This window comes from Serinus canaria, chromosome 5, assembly GCF_022539315.1.
Source record: "Serinus canaria isolate serCan28SL12 chromosome 5, serCan2020, whole genome shotgun sequence".
Classification (NCBI taxonomy): domain Eukaryota; kingdom Metazoa; phylum Chordata; class Aves; order Passeriformes; family Fringillidae; genus Serinus; species Serinus canaria.
Window position 1 is genome coordinate 36,680,696 of NC_066319.1, and position 18,834 is coordinate 36,699,529.

An 18,834-nucleotide genomic window follows, 5' to 3' on the forward strand; every position below is an offset into this window, starting at 1 on the left:
GTTTTGGTCTGTGTCCTATTTAATTGACAACAGCTGAAAGAATGCACTGAGTACTTGTTCATGCTTACAAGTCTAGGAAGATACCAAGACCAGGAAGTGTATTGACACTAAAGTGTCTTAGGAGGAAAAAGGAGAATTGATAAATGAATTAATTAATTAATTGGCATATCATGGAGCCATAGAATGGCTTGGGTTGGAAGAGATCTTGTTTTTCAGGTCATTGAAGCTAAACTAATTCTCATTATTAGGTATGGTCCACCAGGCTTGGACAAAGTTGGATTGATAGAGAACTTACTTTGCTGGATATTTTTGATGCAATAATAATGGGTAAAACATAGGGAATTTGTCTGTGAATTTTGTAGTCTCTTTTTTTTTCAGCTGTAAGTAGGAACAAAAGGAAGATGTGTGAATGACTCTGTCATTCTCTCTCTTGGACTCCTGATGATCTAATTTTAGTCCAGCATCAGAATAGGACATATAAATTGGCTTAACAAGGTAGGGTTTTTACTCATTACAACACAATTTTTGAAACTCACAGTAGACCCTTGGCTCAAAAGACATGGTAATGTCTATCATGTAAATACAACCTAATTTCTCTTAGATTTTCTAATGCCTCATGTCAGTGTTTAAAACCATAACCGAGATGTCACAAGTACAGCAAAATTAGTTTTGAAAGATCAGATATAAGTTTTTAGCCAGTTTTTCCTGAACACAATTAATGGATAAAAAGAAAAAGCATGAAAGCCAACAAAACTGCCTGTAAATAAAACATTGGGGTTTTTCCAAATTGTTTTACGAGGCATGTCAGCTTGAGAAAAATTGCATAAACACTGTACAAGCCCTAGGCAGGTGTAAAAATAGATGTGCAGTTCTTCTGCTTTTTGATGTTTTTAAGGATTTTGTAACTGGCAGTATTTAGCCGAATTCAGCTATGTCCAGCAATATAAATTACACTCTTACAGTTTTTCAAAAGCTTGGTTATTGGCACTCTGTGTTCTATGGAAGGATCATTATCCATGGCCACAACAAGGCCCAGAAAAATAGTACATTTATTTTAGAAAATTTGGATCAAGTGAATATCCTTTTGACTGAGCTTTAAGAGCTGCCATGTTTAAACACCCCTGTCAGCTGGTGTATCAGACATAAAACTCAACTGCTGTAGTAAAAGTCACTTTTAGGAATCTTAGTAATTGATTTCTAAAAGTCCAGTACTAGAACAAACTTAAGGCCAAAATTAAGAAATATTAGTGAGCCTTATGGATGTACATCTATAAGAAATCATCAACAGGGAAGAAGAGTTGCATAACATTAACAAAGATCGTGGGAAAAGCTGGCTAAGTTCTGCATCAGAGATCCCTGGAAGTCCTTCAGTCCTTCAATATTTACTCAGGAAATACTGTGGCAGCTGGGATCATGGGCAGCAAACTTCCTGCAGGAAATCCTGGTGGAGCTGGCCAGCTAAGGAGCCAATGTCTCACACCTTCAGAATACAACAGAGCACTGAATTTCCCATCTGTAAAATGCAAGGGCTCTTGGCTAACACCCTCCCTTGAGCTCTTGGAAGGGGATTCAGGGGTAACCCCCCTGAATCAGCATACAGCCTTTCCCTGGGAGCAGTGTGCTAGGAACTGTCTGTGGTATGAGTCAGATTTTAGCTCTCTCAAAGGTATTCGGCTCCCCATGGATTCAGACCTCCAGCAATGACAAAATTTTTTCATCTTTGTGAAGTTGTTGTGTCTTGATCCAAACTCTTGCTGAGCTCAGAACCACATCATCATTTTGCCTTGCTTTGAGGACTGCTGGAGAATGCAAGAGGTGTGGCACTGATCATGTGATCATCTGACTGCTGTTTCCTGTAGACAGCAAATGATTCAGGTGGTCCACAAGGTGCTTAGTCAATTTTCAGAATGTGTGGTCCCTGCCTTAGGAAAATCACATAAAAGTGAAAATAGTCCAAGAATGAAATTGATTAATCATTCAGGTTGATCTAGTCAAAACTAATTTTCTATCAAAAGAAATGTTGTAACAAAAAGCAGACTGATAAATTTACACATATGTATGCCTCAAAGAAACCCTGCTCTAGACAATTCTGACTTGAGATGAACCTGTTTATAGTCCCTTCCTGGACTGATATAACTAGTTCTGAATTACACTTAAAGATGGAGGTAATGGCCTTTTTCCATGAATTATATTACCTTAAAAATGTAAGTGGAAAAGTGATTACATGATTAATCCTTCCTCTCTCTTTCGCTTTCATTGTTCCCTAGCACTCTCCCTGAATTAGAATTTCCCTTTCTTAATGGTCTTAGGCTCAGAGGTTTGCAGGAAAAGAGTTTACATACAGTACTAGAGAGTTATTAATTTTTCAGTTAATAAATTTTAAATCTTTAAAAACAGTGAAATAAAATTTAGTCAACTGATAAAACACATGGAAAACAAATTAAAAAAAACTTTATAATTCCATTCACTGCAAAATTCAGAATGTATTACCATTGCTGCTGTTGTCTGAGTCACATGCTGGAGAAACTTACTGTTTGTTCTCCATTGAAAATGTAACTCATCTTTCTTTCTTTTCAATATTTATTTTTTCATCGTTGAAATATGGCTTTGTATTTAATTTTGATTTTATCTTCATTTTGATTTTATTTTCATTTTCCTCCCTTTGAAAGTCACAGTTCTGTCCACTTAAAAGTTTTCCCAGTTTCAATTTTTCTACTGTCTGACTTCCTCAATCATATGTCAAAGCTAATTTTAATTCAAAATTATTTTTTTCAGGTCCAGTGGTACATTTTCCACTCCTCTACAGCATCCTATTATTGTTTTGTCATGTTTACTTGCCCATCAGATTGGGCTAGAATTTTCTTTGTTCAAACTTCCATGACCTGATACTGTTCTCTTGAACAAAGCTTAACTAAGGGGATCAAGAAGTAGTCAAATCATCAAGCAGCATCAGAGTCAGTAGTTGCCAGCTGTTTCCAGCTCATCAGAGGTGCTAGTATATATCCATGCATACTCCTGTTTTATGGAACAGCACTCTCATTATGAGCTATTACAGAAGTGGATAAGCAAACACAAGGAGGCTGCCTTGTGCTTTTACTGGCACTGTGGCAATCTCTCAATGTGCTATAGCCCACATCTGTTGCCTCTCCATCTCCCACGAAGCTGGCAAGTAAATATCTTGGAGACCCATCAGCAGAGATAAGGACTTCCTAGGAAACCTTCAGGCTGTCCCTTCCAGTGGACAACCTGCATAAAAATAAGTAAATTGCTATATTAAAAAAAAAAAAAAAAAAAGGGTTTGGTAAGTTTAGCTTAGAAATTTGGATGGTTTGTTGCACATCTAATTTCTGCAATTCGGTAACGGACAATGTAAGTTTGGTTAGATATACCTCATACATCAGTTGCATGAAGTATATCAAAATATTTTAAATAATACTTAAAACTCCAGAAAAGTGTTTTCACAAATTAGTCTTGTAGTTCTCATTAATTCTTTTTTTCTTTTTTTTTTTTTTTTCAATGATGTCTTTCTACAATATCATTTAAAATTAAACATTCTGAGACTGTACTCTCAGATTTGGTATTTCAAATCATAAAGTTAGAATTCTTTGAATGACAATTTTGAAGATGGAAAATCTAAATTTTTCTTGAAATAATTTTATGCCTGTCATGGTTCTACTGTGAGTCTTTGTCATGCTATTCCTTCCTTTCTGCACTTTTTTTTTTTTTTTTTTTTTAAGAACTTGAGGAGTTGGGCAAGATTTGCAGACCTTAGTTCAGCACTTGAAATGCAGGTTTTGGCAGAATTGGGATTCATTAGTCCAAGAGGACAAAAGTGTCAAAAACTGTGTTAGAAAGACAAAGTTATATTGGACTCATCTTGTGGTACTGTTCTCTTGGTTGAATCCAAAATTGAAATTATTGTTTCTCATCCAAGTGAAAGGTTCACTGGAATTCAGAAACAAGATCTCCCTACTCCAAAATCACTTTAAGGACCCTATATATCATTGCAGGAAAGCACCTTCTGCTTCATGGGGACAGGAGGATAGGATGGAGGAGGAAAGAGAAGACAGGGAATAGTCTCATGATTGCACATTTTTGGGATGCGGCCTCTGTTAGATTTCATTCCCTTTTCCCAAAGAGGGAATTCACTTATCCCACTTTACAGCTTAGCCTAAATTTTTGCCTCCCCTTCTAATATTTTTCCCCCTTAAAATCCTTTCTGTCAAGTATTTTACTCTGTCCCAGAAAGATATCCTGACCTTTCTCTGTAGCAAGAAAGAAAACTGCAAAATTTAGTATTTTATCACATGGTTACTGCCACACCTCTTTAATTGAGTGAGGAAGGAATAAGATACCAACATCAGGAAGCATTATGTGAAGAGGTTCCTAAATGTCAGCACATGCATTCCCCAGACTTTTCAGCACTGGGAAGACTTAAAGGTAATTTGTCAGTGAGAAAGAACTGATGGAGAATTCACCCATGTAAATCGATGACCTTTTTGTCAAAAGGAACTCTCTTAGCTAGTAAAGATGCAGCACGACTTGGAAAAGAACAAAATACTAATGGGCCAATCTGAATCTTATGAAGTATCTACTAGTAGAAATAAAGATATGGTTCAAGAAATAATGGTCTGCAACCAGATTAAGAAGACTGGGTTTCATTTTGGGGCCTTGCTATAGAACTGTGGGATTCTATTAGGAGAGCTATCTGGAAAAGCTTGGTTCACCCTCAGCATCTAAATGCATTAACCAACTTTTTTAATGTGTTCAGTAGATATGAATTCCATCTCCTCAAAAAGAAAAAAAATGGGGCTGAGCATCTTTTCAATGGGATTTATAGCACTGTTCTACCATCTGGAAAAATTAATATATGTTAGGCTTTCATTATTGCAGTAGCACTGTTGAAATTAACCAGTTAGTGTTATATAAAAGGCCTTTTTAATAGCAATCTTCTGTACAAGAAAGATTCAAGCTTTAATCATGCCTCACAATGACTGCAGCTGTAGTATTCCTGACACCTGTTATCAGGATGTGTTTCTCCTCAAACATTACCTTAAATATTTAGATGGGCTCAGAGTTGTGGTTTGCTCCAAACTGAGTAAAAAGGAAATAAATTCTGAGTTCTGGAAGGAAAGAAAATATAAAATTGAGTAAGCACAGATTGCTTTCTGGGAGATTTTTTATTTTCATGAAGTGTATTATCAAAGTATAAGGGATATAAAAAGATAATATTATCACCAAATTAGCAGTAATTACCTTTGATTCTGGTTTTTGGGCGACATAATTCTGAAGCCTCCTTTTTTAAAAGTCAGTGTGTGTCCAATATAACTGTGAGAACAAGATTTTATTCTGATGCAGTATAAAATATTCAGAATGGACAGAGAGCAGTTTCAAACCAAATCCCGTATTCTTTCAAGAACCAAGTGTTACTGAGTCATAGAGACAGAAAATGTTTGAAACACTTTCATAAGCACTAATTATGTAGACATATGAACTCCTAGTGCAGTGTGAGACCCATTGTGGTGTTAAAAGCAAAACTCAGTGAGTAGCAATGAGATCTCAGCAGAGAGGGAACCTGAAAATACCTCTCATTACACATTGGGAGAATGGTATTGTGCTCCCAGGTAGGAAGGGCTACTGAAAAAGAGAGCTCTTCAGTCCACAGTGTTTTCTTAAGTTATCCACAATGTTGTTTCCCACTGTTTACTGGTAATGACAGGGAATATGCCTTTCAAAGGAGCACAGAAAAGAGCACAAAGCCAGATTTGCTTTAGGACAGAGTGGTGCTGCTGCTTGCATCTCTGCCTCAATTCACTGTTTTATAACTGCTGCCAGTAGATGTGTCGTGGTTTGAAAGGAAATGAAGTTTTTTGTGATGGTGTGGGCAATCCAATCAGTGTTCAGATTTAATATTGGCACCTGGTTTGTCCACTGAGGGTAGGATACGCCTCTGAGAACACAGGGGTTAAAAGCTGTGATCTCCCAGGGGAACTTCCTCTTGGAGTCCCGCTGGAGAGTGAGTAGACCCCCCTGCCCAGCTCCTTTGGCTGGGCAGGGGGGGAGGGGAGCCATGTGGCCAGAGAGAGAGGTAGGCCAGGCCTGGGCCCAAGGGTGGAGGAGAACATTGCAAGGGCTTCGGGCAGTCGTCCTCCATTCCCCCACCCCCCCTGCGAGGGAGAGAGAGACAGAGCCGGTGCCTGTGGCGGCTGTGATAGTGGCCCGGCGTGAAGGAGAAGGGGGGGGTGCCCAGCAGGGCAGACAGGCGTGGGAGTTGACGAAGTAAACCGGCAGAGAGAGAGAGCTCGGGACTTTTAACCCCTCCAAGGAAGATGAGAACCTTGCAAAAGCTGAGTCCTCCTGAAGTTGATGAGATTGAGAAGATGTTGAGATTGAGAAGATGTTGAGGAAAATTCTAGGTGGGAGGAGATGATGAAGTGGCTTTGGGCTGGACTTTTCTTGTGTAGCCACAGCAGAACCACGGGTGTTTCTGTGCCACAGAGACTGCGTTCTAGGGGGAGGCGATGGCTCAGAGCCAAGAGAGTGCAGTGATGTGGAGGAGTGAACAGAGACGACGGGTGAGGAGGGTGTGGTGGTGCCCTCCACTTCGAAGAAGAGAAGAAGAAGAAGACGATCTCTGTTCAAGAGACCCCTCGGCCCCAGGGGGTGAAATTTGGGGGGGACAGTGTCCCAGAAGGAGAAGGACTGTGCTCCCTTTGGAACTGGTCAAAGTATCCTTAAAATGAAAAACCCCAGAAGCAGCTCTGATCCATGTGCAGTGGTGAGAGCACTGGACATGGAAGGCGTGTGGCGCAAGAGGGACTTCTCTCTCCTCGAGAGACTGAGAATCGATTGTCTGAAGGGTGGCAATGAAATTGGAAATTTGGTGGGGGGAGGAGGAAGAATTTTGGAAGGTTTTCATCTTATGTTCTATTGTGTTTTGTGTGTCTTCCTTTGTAGTTGTAGGTTAATAAATGCTTTTTTTTTTTTTCCTTTTAACCTTAAGTTGGAGCCTGCTTTGCTCTGTCTCTGATCATATCTCACAGTAGGTGCCAGGGAAGTAGGTGTTCTCGTGGGGGCACTGGTATTGTGCCAGGCTTAAACCATGACATTTTTGGTTCCCTGACCGGGAAATCGATTTTTGGATGAGTGATAAGGTGAACTGTGAGATGTGATCAAGAAGAATAAGAGCAAAGCATGTAATGTATTAGGTTAAGATGATAGATTAATAGAGGTTTTATTGTTTAAGTAGAGTTTGTCTATTGTAATTTGGATGATAATTTTAGAAAATGTGTTCTCAGAGGCGAAGGGTGGAATGTCGTGGTTTGAAAGGAAATGAAGTTTTTTGTGATGGTGTGGGCAATCCAATCAGTGTTCAGATTTAATATTGGCACCTGGTTTGTCCACTGAGGGTAGGATACGCCTCTGAGAACACAGGGGTTAAAAGCTGTGATCTCCCAGGGGAACTTCCTCTTGGAGTCCCGCTGGAGAGTGAGTAGACCCCCCTGCCCAGCTCCTTTGGCTGGGCAGGGGGGGAGGGGAGCCATGTGGCCAGAGAGAGAGGTAGGACAGGCCTGGGCCCAAGGGTGGAGGAGAACATTGCAAGGGCTTCGGGCAGCCGTCCTCCATTCCCCCCCCCCCCTGCGAGGGAGAGAGAGACAGAGCCGGTGCCTGTGGCGGCTGTGATAGTGGCCCGGCGTGAAGGAGAAGGGGGGGGTGCCCAGCAGGGCAGACAGGCGTGGGAGTTGACGAAGTAAACCGGCAGAGAGAGAGAGCTCGGGACTTTTAACCCCTCCAAGGAAGATGAGAACCTTGCAAAAGCTGAGTCCTCCTGAAGTTGATGAGATTGAGAAGCTGTTGAGATTGAGAAGATGTTGAGGAAAATTCTAGGTGGGAGGAGATGATGAAGTGGCTTTGGGCTGGACTTTTCTTGTGTAGCCACAGCAGAACCACGGGTGTTTCTGTGCCACAGAGACTGCGTTCTAGGGGGAGGCGATGGCTCAGAGCCAAGAGAGTGCAGTGATGTGGAGGAGTGAACAGAGACGACGGGTGAGGAGGGTGTGGGGGTGCCCTCCACTTCGAAGAAGAGAAGAAGAAGAAGACGATCTCTGTTCAAGAGACCCCTCGGCCCCAGGGGGTGAAATTTGGGGGGGACAGGTGTCCCAGAAGGAGAAGGACTGTGCTCCCTTTGGAACTGGTCAAAGTATCCTTAAAATGAAAAACCCCAGAAGCAGCTCTGATCCATGTGCAGTGGTGAGAGCACTGGACATGGAAGGCGTGTGGCGCAAGAGGGACTTCTCTCTCCTCGAGAGACTGAGAATCGATTGTCTGAAGGGTGGCAGTGAAATTGGAAATTTGGTGGGGGGAGGAGGAAGAATTTTGGAAGGTTTTCATCTTATGTTCTATTGTGTTTTGTGTGTCTTCCTTTGTAGTTGTAGGTTAATAAATGCTTTTTTTTTTTTTCCTTTTAACCTTAAGTTGGAGCCTGCTTTGCTCTGTCTCTGATCATATCTCACAGTAGGTGCCAGGGAAGTAGGTGTTCTCGTGGGGGCACTGGTATTGTGCCAGGCTTAACCCATGACAAGATGCTTTGCCCTCCCTTTTTTTTTTTTTTTTTTTTTGTAATTTAAAGATTGTTTTAAATGTCCAAATGCAGACACTATTAACCTTTTTATCTCTACTACTTGCAGCAGTTCACTGCTTTTGTCAAAAGTATGCTGAAAAAAGACAATAGGCTCATTGATTTCTACGTTTTTCAAACTTTCACCTTTATGTGCAGTTCTTGCCTGTGCAAAGCAGTATTTTTTATTGGCTTTTTCCTGTTGCTTATAAATTCATTTATATTAATGGATGTACTTTTGCAACACTCTTCTGAGTCTTCAAAGTGCTAACATACCGAGATATCAAGTAACTTGCCAAAGATAACAATGGCTGTTTGTGTCAGAGCCAACTGTGATTACATGCTGTACCTCATCCTCAGCCTTTCTTCCTAGTGCATGAATATTGTCAAATCATCTCTGTGTTCCAGTGCATCACACTTCATTTTCTCAGGCTGGTACTTCCTTTGTTTTGATGGTTGCCCTGAATACACAAAGAGAGATGCCAAAGAAGAAAGTACTCAGACCAGAGAGTCTGAAGTTTAGCAGAACTTCCACCAAAACAAACAACAAACAACCAAAGTTAAAAAACAAACAAAAAGAAAAACACAACAAACAAAAACCACAAAAAAAAAAAAAAAAAAAAAAAAAAAAAAAAAAAAAACCAGAAAAATATGAACTCCTGCTCTCAACTGGCCTATAACTGACTGTAGAAGAGCTACTCCAAAATTCTTTTCCTTAGAAGGAAAACAAAGTACTGTACCAGCAGCAAAACAGATTTTCCTGCCCTTTGGATTTAGTCCAGGGGAGCTTCCTGGGGCTGCTCTTCCTTCCACCGTTCTGTGGGAGAAGAGCAGGGCTGGCAGCATCCACCTCCTTGTCTGGCAGGTGGCTTGGCTCCTTGAAAGCTTTTCTCTTCTTATATCAACTCCCCCCCCCCCAGCCTTATATAGAGACCTTATTCCAATTTGATTAATATGTTTTTCATAGCCACCATAGATGTGTACACCCTGAAGACTTTACCAACTACTTTGAAGCAATATATGTTACAAGTAAATGTAAATTTGGTAGGGAATCATTATTCACTGCAGCTCTTTATGTTTGATCAAAGTGTATTAGAAAATGAAAATACCCCATTTGGTGATGCAGATGGCACCAGTTTGCATCTGCTATTCACTTTCTGCATGAATAGGTGTTTGCATAAGGTTCAAGCCCATCATTTACTGAAAAGCCAGACTTATTAATCTATTTTGGTGTCATATGAAGCAACGTTTTTCTGTACTTCTTCAGACAAAATGGGAGGAAAAAAAGGCACAGAGCATTTCAGATATGTCCCCCTGCAATGTGCCATACATGAAGCCAATAGGTGAACAGGAGCCAACACATGAGGCTTTCATTCCCTCACTTTACCTGGGGCAATGACTCCTGCACAGTGATCTGGACACTGATGTGCCATTTTTACCATCTAGAACAGAAAATTGATCATGAGTGTTTCAGAGCATGTTTCCCAGAGAGGGTTGCTGTAGTGTAAATGTCCTTTTTCTCTGCCCTTCAGAGTGCATATTGGCCACTATATAACGAAGAGAGCCATTATTGCCTATGTTTCTGGATGTTTAAGCTGTTTCTGTTCCTCAGTGTTTGGGCATGCCTCTTGATTTGCCTGAGGAATGGTGTGTGGTTGAGCCCATCTGCTTCACTCTGTGGAGAAAGCAGCATATAGATGTTTAGTGGAAAGAGTTTCAGTTCCTCCTTTTTACACCATCATTAGGAAGCTGTCATTCTAATAGTAATAATTCCCACTTGACATCATGGAGGTAAAAAGAAATCACTGCTGACATCAAAAATGAGGTGATATTTCAGCAGTATTATTTCACTGAAGATAAAATGGAAGTCTTTATTACTCCCAATGCTTTTAAAGAAAGCTGAGCAAGGCTTATACTGACCCTAAAGCTTATATACCTTAATGCACCTCTAACCAGTATGAAATAAGAAATTTTAATTTTTATTGCCATATTTTTTGTCTGTTCCTCCTTAGAACCAAGAATTTTGTGCCTTCTTAAAGGAAAATTATCAGTATCTGAGAATAAGTGTGGAGAGCACAATTATCCTAATTTTCTCCATTACTTAAAATTTGTAAAAAATACTGCAAACAAATGAAAATACTAAGTGTATTACAAGAAGTGGTAATTTTCTTAAAAACTTCAGATTGGAGTCTCTACTGAAAATTTATTTAAATTGCATAAAGAGGTCTGAGCTCTGAAGAGGTTACCCTGAGGAGGGTTACAAGTTTTATTTCAATTTTTATGGATAAGTATTTTATTCTCTCTGAACTTCTTGTGCTCATTGCTGTGTAAAGAGCTTGCTATAGTAAGGACACAGACAAGGTCTGTCTCATCAGTGGTAAGCAAGTTTTTCCACTTTTATTTCTGATAACACATTAGACCCTCCCATGCCCCTTTATTTTACAGACTTGTTCAGTTATAATTCCTGTCTTTGTACGTTTTTCCATCCTAAACCAAACGATATAGCACATCAGTGACTCTATCCAAACATGCATGGGAAAGAGTGTATCCTCCTAATATTTGACAATATTTCTAAAGTTTGACGTCTGTTCTTTTTCTACTGATTTGTTTGTTTGCTTGCTTGTTTTAGGGACATTTATAGAGAAATATACTCTGCATAAAATTAAAACAATAGGATGCAAGGCTGGTGCCTTCAAAACTGACAGTATTACCACCATCTAAAGGAAGTTCAAGAAATATGGGTTCTTCCCATGGCTTCATTTTACAGAGTTGGTCACATACTTGCAAATAGTGCAAGTCCCCTCTGTGTGGCACAAAAACCCTGCTTAGAATGTTTCAGTCTTTTCACAATCAAATTCAAAGAAAATTTTGCAATTAAATATGTGGTGGGATCATCACATCATTTTGTTCCAGGCAAATATGTTGATAACATAACAGTCACAGCTCATCTGCTGTTGCGTTGCTGCTTCTCAGTTATTCTCAGAAATAAGATCTGAATTCTTAGAGGCATGAAAATATTTAATAGTGATAAGCCTTTTAAACATCAAAATTAGTAGATACCAGTTACAGTGAAATATTTAAATCTGAAATGAACTCTGCACTACCAATGTAAGCAAGTCTCATTCTGTGCACAAATAATTTGGACATTTTCCCCAAGAATTTGTCGTGCAAGAGCAGAATGCTCACTTTATTTCATGTGAACTCAGTGGTCCCTTTCACTTTTGACATATTTTGGAAGGTCTGAGGTATTATATAAATATTTCTCTTCTTGGGAATTGTTATCTCATTAGATTTTTCATTCATTTCTCCTTGCTGAAGTGCTCAGAAATAATTTCTTCCTAATAATCAGCAGCCTTCAGTTCTTGTGACCCTTTGCACTGTTACAAAGACTATATTGGTTCATTCAGCCCAGCACTAGACGTAGCATCGTGCTTAGGAGACAGCTAAGGAGACAGTAAAGAGCCCAGGTTCACTCAGCTCACAGGGCATCTCTGGGTCCAGCCTGGATCTCCCACAGTCAGATGTCCAGGGTTAGGAATGGGGCACTGGACACAGCTTTTCCTGAAGAAGCAAGGAGCTGATTCTCAATGCCCAAACGTGCATTATGGGTTGTTTTCAGTCACTTTATAGTCATATGCATTCATAAATTTTTATATGGTTGGAAGATGCAGACTTTGATGGTACAAAGCTCACAGAAGAGCTTTAGATCACTGGAGCAACCACAGAAAAAGTTTATGTTGACAATTTATCAGCTCTTCTCCGTCAAGGAAAATTGTTTTTTAGTGCCTGCCTATTAGCAATCACATGCAGATTATGAAATTGAGTTTTGGGGAGGACAGCCTGCCATCTGTCTTCTCTGTCTTTTTTGCACAATGCATCATTCTAAAGTTAAAACTTTCTGTGCTTTAAAATGATGTAAAATATGAGATGTCTATAATAGAGACACTTGGAAAGAAAAATGTACTAAGTAGAAATGTAAATCTTTATAGACTTTAGAAACAGGGAACTGCTGATGCTATACTTTATGTTTAAGCTACAAATGCCCTCCACATTTTCCACATGCCATAGTGCTGATAATTAATTAATATATATCTCAAGGAGAGTGAAAATGTTTCCTTCATAAACTCTTTCAGGTTCAGGGTGGTTTTTTATGTGAGTGAAATGGAACTGCAAATGCCTGTTGTGGAGAAAAAAAAAGATGTGTGCAGTTTCCTTTTTGTGTTCTGATATGCTAAGATTTTATCAATAATATTGTTTTCCTGTAAAAATATCTGCCTCAGAGAAAATCTGCTGTGTAGCTGTCAGGATTACACCTCTTAGAATATACCTGTGGTGATTCTGTTAAATTGATAAAAACAGAACACTCTGCTGTGTAGAAGGATTGCTGAAAATATTCTGAAGCCCTTTCATGTGTAGCAGCACTTGTATGGCAGTACGTTTATTGTGCTATAAATTCCATCACTGATTTTGGCCATTTCAAATTGATTCTGCAGTAACTGTAAGTAATGAACCTTACAGACAGAGCCAAGGCAAAAAAAAAAAAAACCCAAGCCAATAAACTTGTGCCTGTAGGAATACAAATTGTAGAGTTCATTTAGCCTCAGTTTTTATCAAATCATGCAGTGAATACCCCACAAAGCCAGAAAATATATCCAACAAAATATACAGTGCCATAGCCCTGGCTTGCTTTAAATTTAGCTGTTAAACCAGACAGTCAATTATCCAAAGTACATGTTTGTATCAGGTGTCCTGGGGATTTCACCTGCCATTTAAGGAAGGTGCTCCGCATAAGTAGATGGAAGCAGAGAAATTATAATAGAAGTGACTTTAACAGGATAATAAGCCAAATCCTGAGCTTTTTTACATGGTCTAAGCAATACCAGGCACCACTGAATTTCATAGGGGTATAGATGGATGTGCAGTGAGCTACTAATGACTCACCAGGTCAAAGTGTACAAAAATCTTCAAAATTTACATATGTTTCTAGCTTATTTCTGTTTCTTTACTGAAAAGTTCTGCCGGGCTAACAAGATATTAATGATTCCACAGATTTTAACAGAGAATTAATGTACTTGGTAAAAATTTCCATAGGAAAGTTTTAAAATCCATCTAAAAGATGCTGTTCTAAGGTTTTCACACTAGTTTTCTGTAGGAAACCCACTGACCTTGATTTGTTAAATATTGTGCACATTTTTCACACTCTTTTAGATCATTTCAAGTCTTATTTTTACAAATAAACCATAGATCTAGTCCCACTAAACCAGTGGGATGCACATAAGATTAAAGAACAGATGACTGTGCATATATGATCTACCCTCAGTTGTTACACAAAGAGCTAACTTCAGATTTCAGTTCAAATGCAGAAAAGATTAGTTTTCTTCCACAGAGCTTTCTTACCAACATTACAGGAGAGAGAAGAAAGCTCACATTTTATTTTCTCTGCAAAAATAAATAAATGTCTGGGTTGGGTTCCTACAAGCCCTGCAGCACCTCCATGCATCACAGCTTGCACGCTCATGTATCTCACAGTCTGCACTGCCTGCTGAATTCATTCTGTGTGTCTTCTCGCACCTCACTGCATATTTTTCTGAACCTTTGTGCAGTCTGTGAGAGATATTAAATCCTCATTTTGGTATCAAAATGCTCGAGTCCATTCTACTCTTATATAGGCTACAAAGATATTTGTCTAAGACATATTCCTTGCCTCTCTCTATAAAAAAGTCTATTTTGGCAATTTGAACACTTTACAACAGCAGCCTAAGTGGCACAGAGAGCAAAAAAAGACACAGAAACTGGGGCTTTCAGTTAAACACCAAGTATGGTGAAAGCCATAATAAAATAATGAGAGCAGGGAATGCTATTTTTCCTTTCCCTCTGCTGGTTGGTGTTGCAATGAGGAACACAGCGAGTGAGTCCGAAATCTTGTGAATAGCCCCTGGTAACTAAGAGCAAAGAAACCCTGCTCATTATCTCTACTCCCTCCTGAATAAACATTTCAGCCACCATAAATGAGTGTGACATGAAGGGCAAGTGAATGGCTCTCATTCCAGATGAGAAGCACTTGAAGCTCAGCAACCTGTAGGTTGTTGTAAAGGTGCAAATCCTGGGACCACTGGATGATGGATGCAGGCCATATCATTTATTTCATATCAATGGGGCAGGCATACCATTTATTTCTGTGTGACCTAAGATTCATACTCTTAAATGAGAGATTCCCAGCCTTGCAGAGAGAAGTCCTAGGTGTTCGGTTAGGACTAAAGTGTGTGAAAGACACAGCTGTCCTATTTTTTTCTGGTTGCTTTATTGAATTACATAGAAAAACTTAGCCAATTATAAGGAAAGGTTCGGTGTGGATTGACAGATGGCATGCAACACCCCTACTGTATTTCATTTATAAATATGATTGATGTAGAGGTAATTTCTTGGTAACCTGTTTTTCCAAAAAAAGTGTTCTGAGTGGTGGGTTAGTAAAAGAAAATTAATCTCTGCATGTTAAACTTGCCAACTTTTGAATTAATTGCATGAGAATGCCAATCAATTAATAAATGTTAAGCAAACAACAGAAAATCAGTGAATTAAAAATTACTAAATTGATTCCAATGCAGATAAAGCAAGAGTCTGCCATAATTCTTTGGTGTAGATTCAAGAACACGAACCTTATCTCATCAGTTTTTCCTCCCCATTTATCCATGTTTAGCATTTAAAACAATGATGGTTTATTATGATTTTTACAAATAAATTGCTATCTATAATCTAGCTTGCTGCATTAAGTGGATTATAGAAACAAATCATAGATAGTGGTCCATTTGTAGCTGTCAAGGAGAAGGTCAGAGCTTTGCAAAGGCCATCCATCTCCAAGTGGATAAAAGTTTTTTCTTCAAAGAGAAATCTCATCCCTCATATGGATGGACTCTGTCTACTAATGACAGTACATGTGGCTGCTCCTCTGGAAGGGCTGTCATGATGTGCCCCAGCCTTCTCCTGCAGTCCAAGTCTCTGTAAAGCCATTTTGGGCTTCGGGTTTGCAGTTTCAATGCTACTTTCTTTATCAGGACCATGAATTTAAAACTGTTCAAATTAACACTGAGAACAGTCAGAGAACTACTGACATTGAATCTTGGCAGACATGCCAGAAGAATTTTGCCTCCCCTCTTATGATCATTCCTTTTTGTCATTTGGATGTGGAAGCATTACTATTCACCTGCAGAAGCTTTTCTGAACATTGCAGTAGTAATTTTTAAAATATCAGCTGATATTCCTTACTGTCTATTTTCCCCTTTATACTGAAAATTTTTCATTTGGATTCATGTGTCATTGATGTGAGGAAAGTGAAAGCATATTAATAGGTATGGAAATTAATCTTTTTTGCCCATCTCCACTTTTGCTTTTGTCACAGTTGTGGTGTTCAGCAGGAAAGCCCACACATTCTGTTGCCCAAGATCTTTGGGTAGACCTTGTGTGCTGTATATAGCCAGAAAAAAAATTGGGCCATGCTAGGGGAAAGCATCCAAGCATTAAAATAAACAAAACAATTGCTTTTTGCTGTGGAAGCATACACCAGACACCATTAGCATAAGCAGAGGAACCTTAGCATTAAAGGTATTCAAATAATAGTCCTCAGCCCTCTCCATTGTGTGTCCCTGCTTTACTATGTGCAAAACTCAGATCTTTCTACCCATTTAGCCACAAAAGTAGGAAGTGTAAATGCAATTTTTTTTTATTAACTTCAGAATGAGTTCTGGGGCTGCAACCACAGGTGAAGAGCTTGAGCAGAACATAAACATTCCTGTCTTAATCAAGGTTGAGTTGGGGAATCCATTTCTGTCTTTACAGACAACAGCATTTTCTAAATCTTTTTCTCTGTGTGTGGGAAAATACATTAATATCAGATATTTTGTTTTATCTAGTCCTTTCTCACTTATCAAGTCCTTGCAGAGAATCACCTAAGGTAATTGTTGAGCTGCTAAGAACTACATCAAACAAAACAGTAGGAAAAAAAAAAACTAAAAGAATCTCTTTATTTCTCCCTGCAAAGAAAGAAATAAACTACATCTGAAGTATACTTATTTTTAGCTGTCTTTAATGCAACAAGATTTGGTTGCCCTAACATACAGAGCTGAAACTAACTTTTTTACACACCATTTTCACCTTTTCTGTTGCAGAATGATGCAGCCATTTTCCCCCATCTCCCAGTATTCTGATGAACTGCATTGGAACCAATTCAACAGAAGTCCTTTTTTAGGTTTAAATTTCACTGCTGGCAAAAGCAACAGAATTTTGGAATAGTGAATTTCAAGAGAGTTTGCTCATGGGCAGGGACAACTATTCCTTTACTGGAACCCTGCACACTTCAATAGCTAAATGCTTTCAACTTTTTTAAAACAGTATTAAGGAAAAAATATCCTCAAGGCATTATTTTTAAAGGGAACTTCAAACATTCTATGAAGAAAAAAAAAAATGCAACATATTTGAACACCAAGGGATTTGAAGTGGCAAATCTGTTAAAGTGAACTGATCTTTTGAGTTTCAGGGTTAAATAAGTATTGACCACAAGTTAGGGATGCAGACTGCTGAAAATTTTGAGACATTTCAGATTTCTAACTTGACCAGCAGTAGCCAGATTCTATAAGAAATCATTTATAAATAAGTTAATAATGTTAGCTCGGTTTTAAATTAACTATGTTTCATTTTTTCCTCTGTGTTCAACAAAATCCATTATAACATTTACAAGAAGTGCAAGAAAATCCCAGGTTCTTAATCTGTTTTACTACATAGACTTAATTTTGCAGTAACTCAATATTAAAAATTTTAGAGTTTATATTTTAAAGCAGCTGTGAAGCAAACAGATATGCAAGGGTAAATCTGCTCATCCTGAATCCTTCTGCAAATGGTCTGCTCTGGAGGTCATATCAAAGAGATTCTTTTTCCAGCTTAAACCTGTCTTTTCTAAATAGATCTCAACCTGATCTCATTTAATGCATTGATGTCTGGTTTCTAAGTCATTATATTTGCTGTATTACATATCAAAAGGACTCTTGAGAAATTCCCTCGAATTGATAATTCTAATTTCTTATGTATAGCTACTCTATATTCACTCTGAGGACAGCTGTACTGTATGCTAAACCACGAATTGTAAAAATTGATCCCTTTGTATGTAGGTTTGTATTAAATTGAGATACTCTATTTTTTTCCTGTTTGTTGCCACACATGGGTTCCTGGTGTCAGTTTGTATTTGGCTGTTTGAGCATATTAAAGTTTTGCTAGTGCTTATGATGTTCTTGCCAAGAGCGCTCTTGCAGCAATCTGCACTAGAACAGTCTTTGTGCCAATTACTTCAAAAAGTATTCAGTTATAAACCCAATTTTTATGGCTACTTTTCCAGGTTGCTGTGTGTTGATTTCATTTCATTTCTTTTTTTCCCATTTGTTTAATGTTGATCTTCAAATGCTTTTAACTTTTGCATTATGAAAAGACAATACAGTGTTGATAGAGCTGTTAATAAGACATCTATTAAAGGTTCAAAGGTATTAAAATTAAACCTAATAATTTAAATTAATAATACTGCATATATTTAAGGGATGCTGTTTAAAAGTGGAAAGTTTGGAGTTATTGCAGGGGCATAATATGAAAATAAAAGCCTTTGCAGTGACATAAAGCAAAATAACTGAAAATAATGTGCTGAACTGAAAAAATTAAATCGTAAAGTCAACACAGTATTTCTTGAGTTTATATTATAAAGCTGATTTCAGGAGTGTCAGCTCTACAACATCTTTTGTTTAGAGAAAAGCAGCTTGCTAATCCACTGCAATTAATGAAAAATCACAACACAGGAAAAGATGTCCTATCATTAACATATTTCACAATACAAATGTGCTTTTGAAAGGACAGACTTGATCATGCAGTACCTACTACTGCAGTGTACACCAGTGCAAGACTAGACCTCAGAATTCTGACATGGGAGCCATCATGGCAATACAGACAGATACGTGCCCATACACAGCACAGAATGCTGCACTATGCTATGCTGAAGAGTAACTGCTTATCTGGTGTCCCAAATTTATAAAAATGTAGATGTGTCATATAGCAGAATGAAAAAGCCATAAATTTAGGATCTAATAATGCTAATCTAAAGGATCCATAAATACTGGAGGAACCTTTGATCTTCTGTTCATTTCCCAGTCTGTTAAGATTTGATAACTCTTGAAAAACATTTGTGC

At 38.6% G+C, this 18,834-nt stretch overlaps 1 protein-coding gene and 1 long non-coding RNA gene across 3 annotated transcripts in view; both read left to right on the top strand.

The window, feature by feature from the left end:
* Positions 1-18,834, top strand: part of NPAS3 (neuronal PAS domain protein 3) — a 591,794-nt gene that overhangs the window by 534,986 nt on the left and 37,974 nt on the right. The window lies entirely within an intron of this gene.
* On the top strand, positions 5,847-8,474 carry LOC127059732 (uncharacterized). The gene is made up of 2 exons (XR_007777835.1): positions 5,847-6,088; positions 7,559-8,474. It is a non-coding gene; the product is annotated as an uncharacterized LOC127059732 (long non-coding RNA).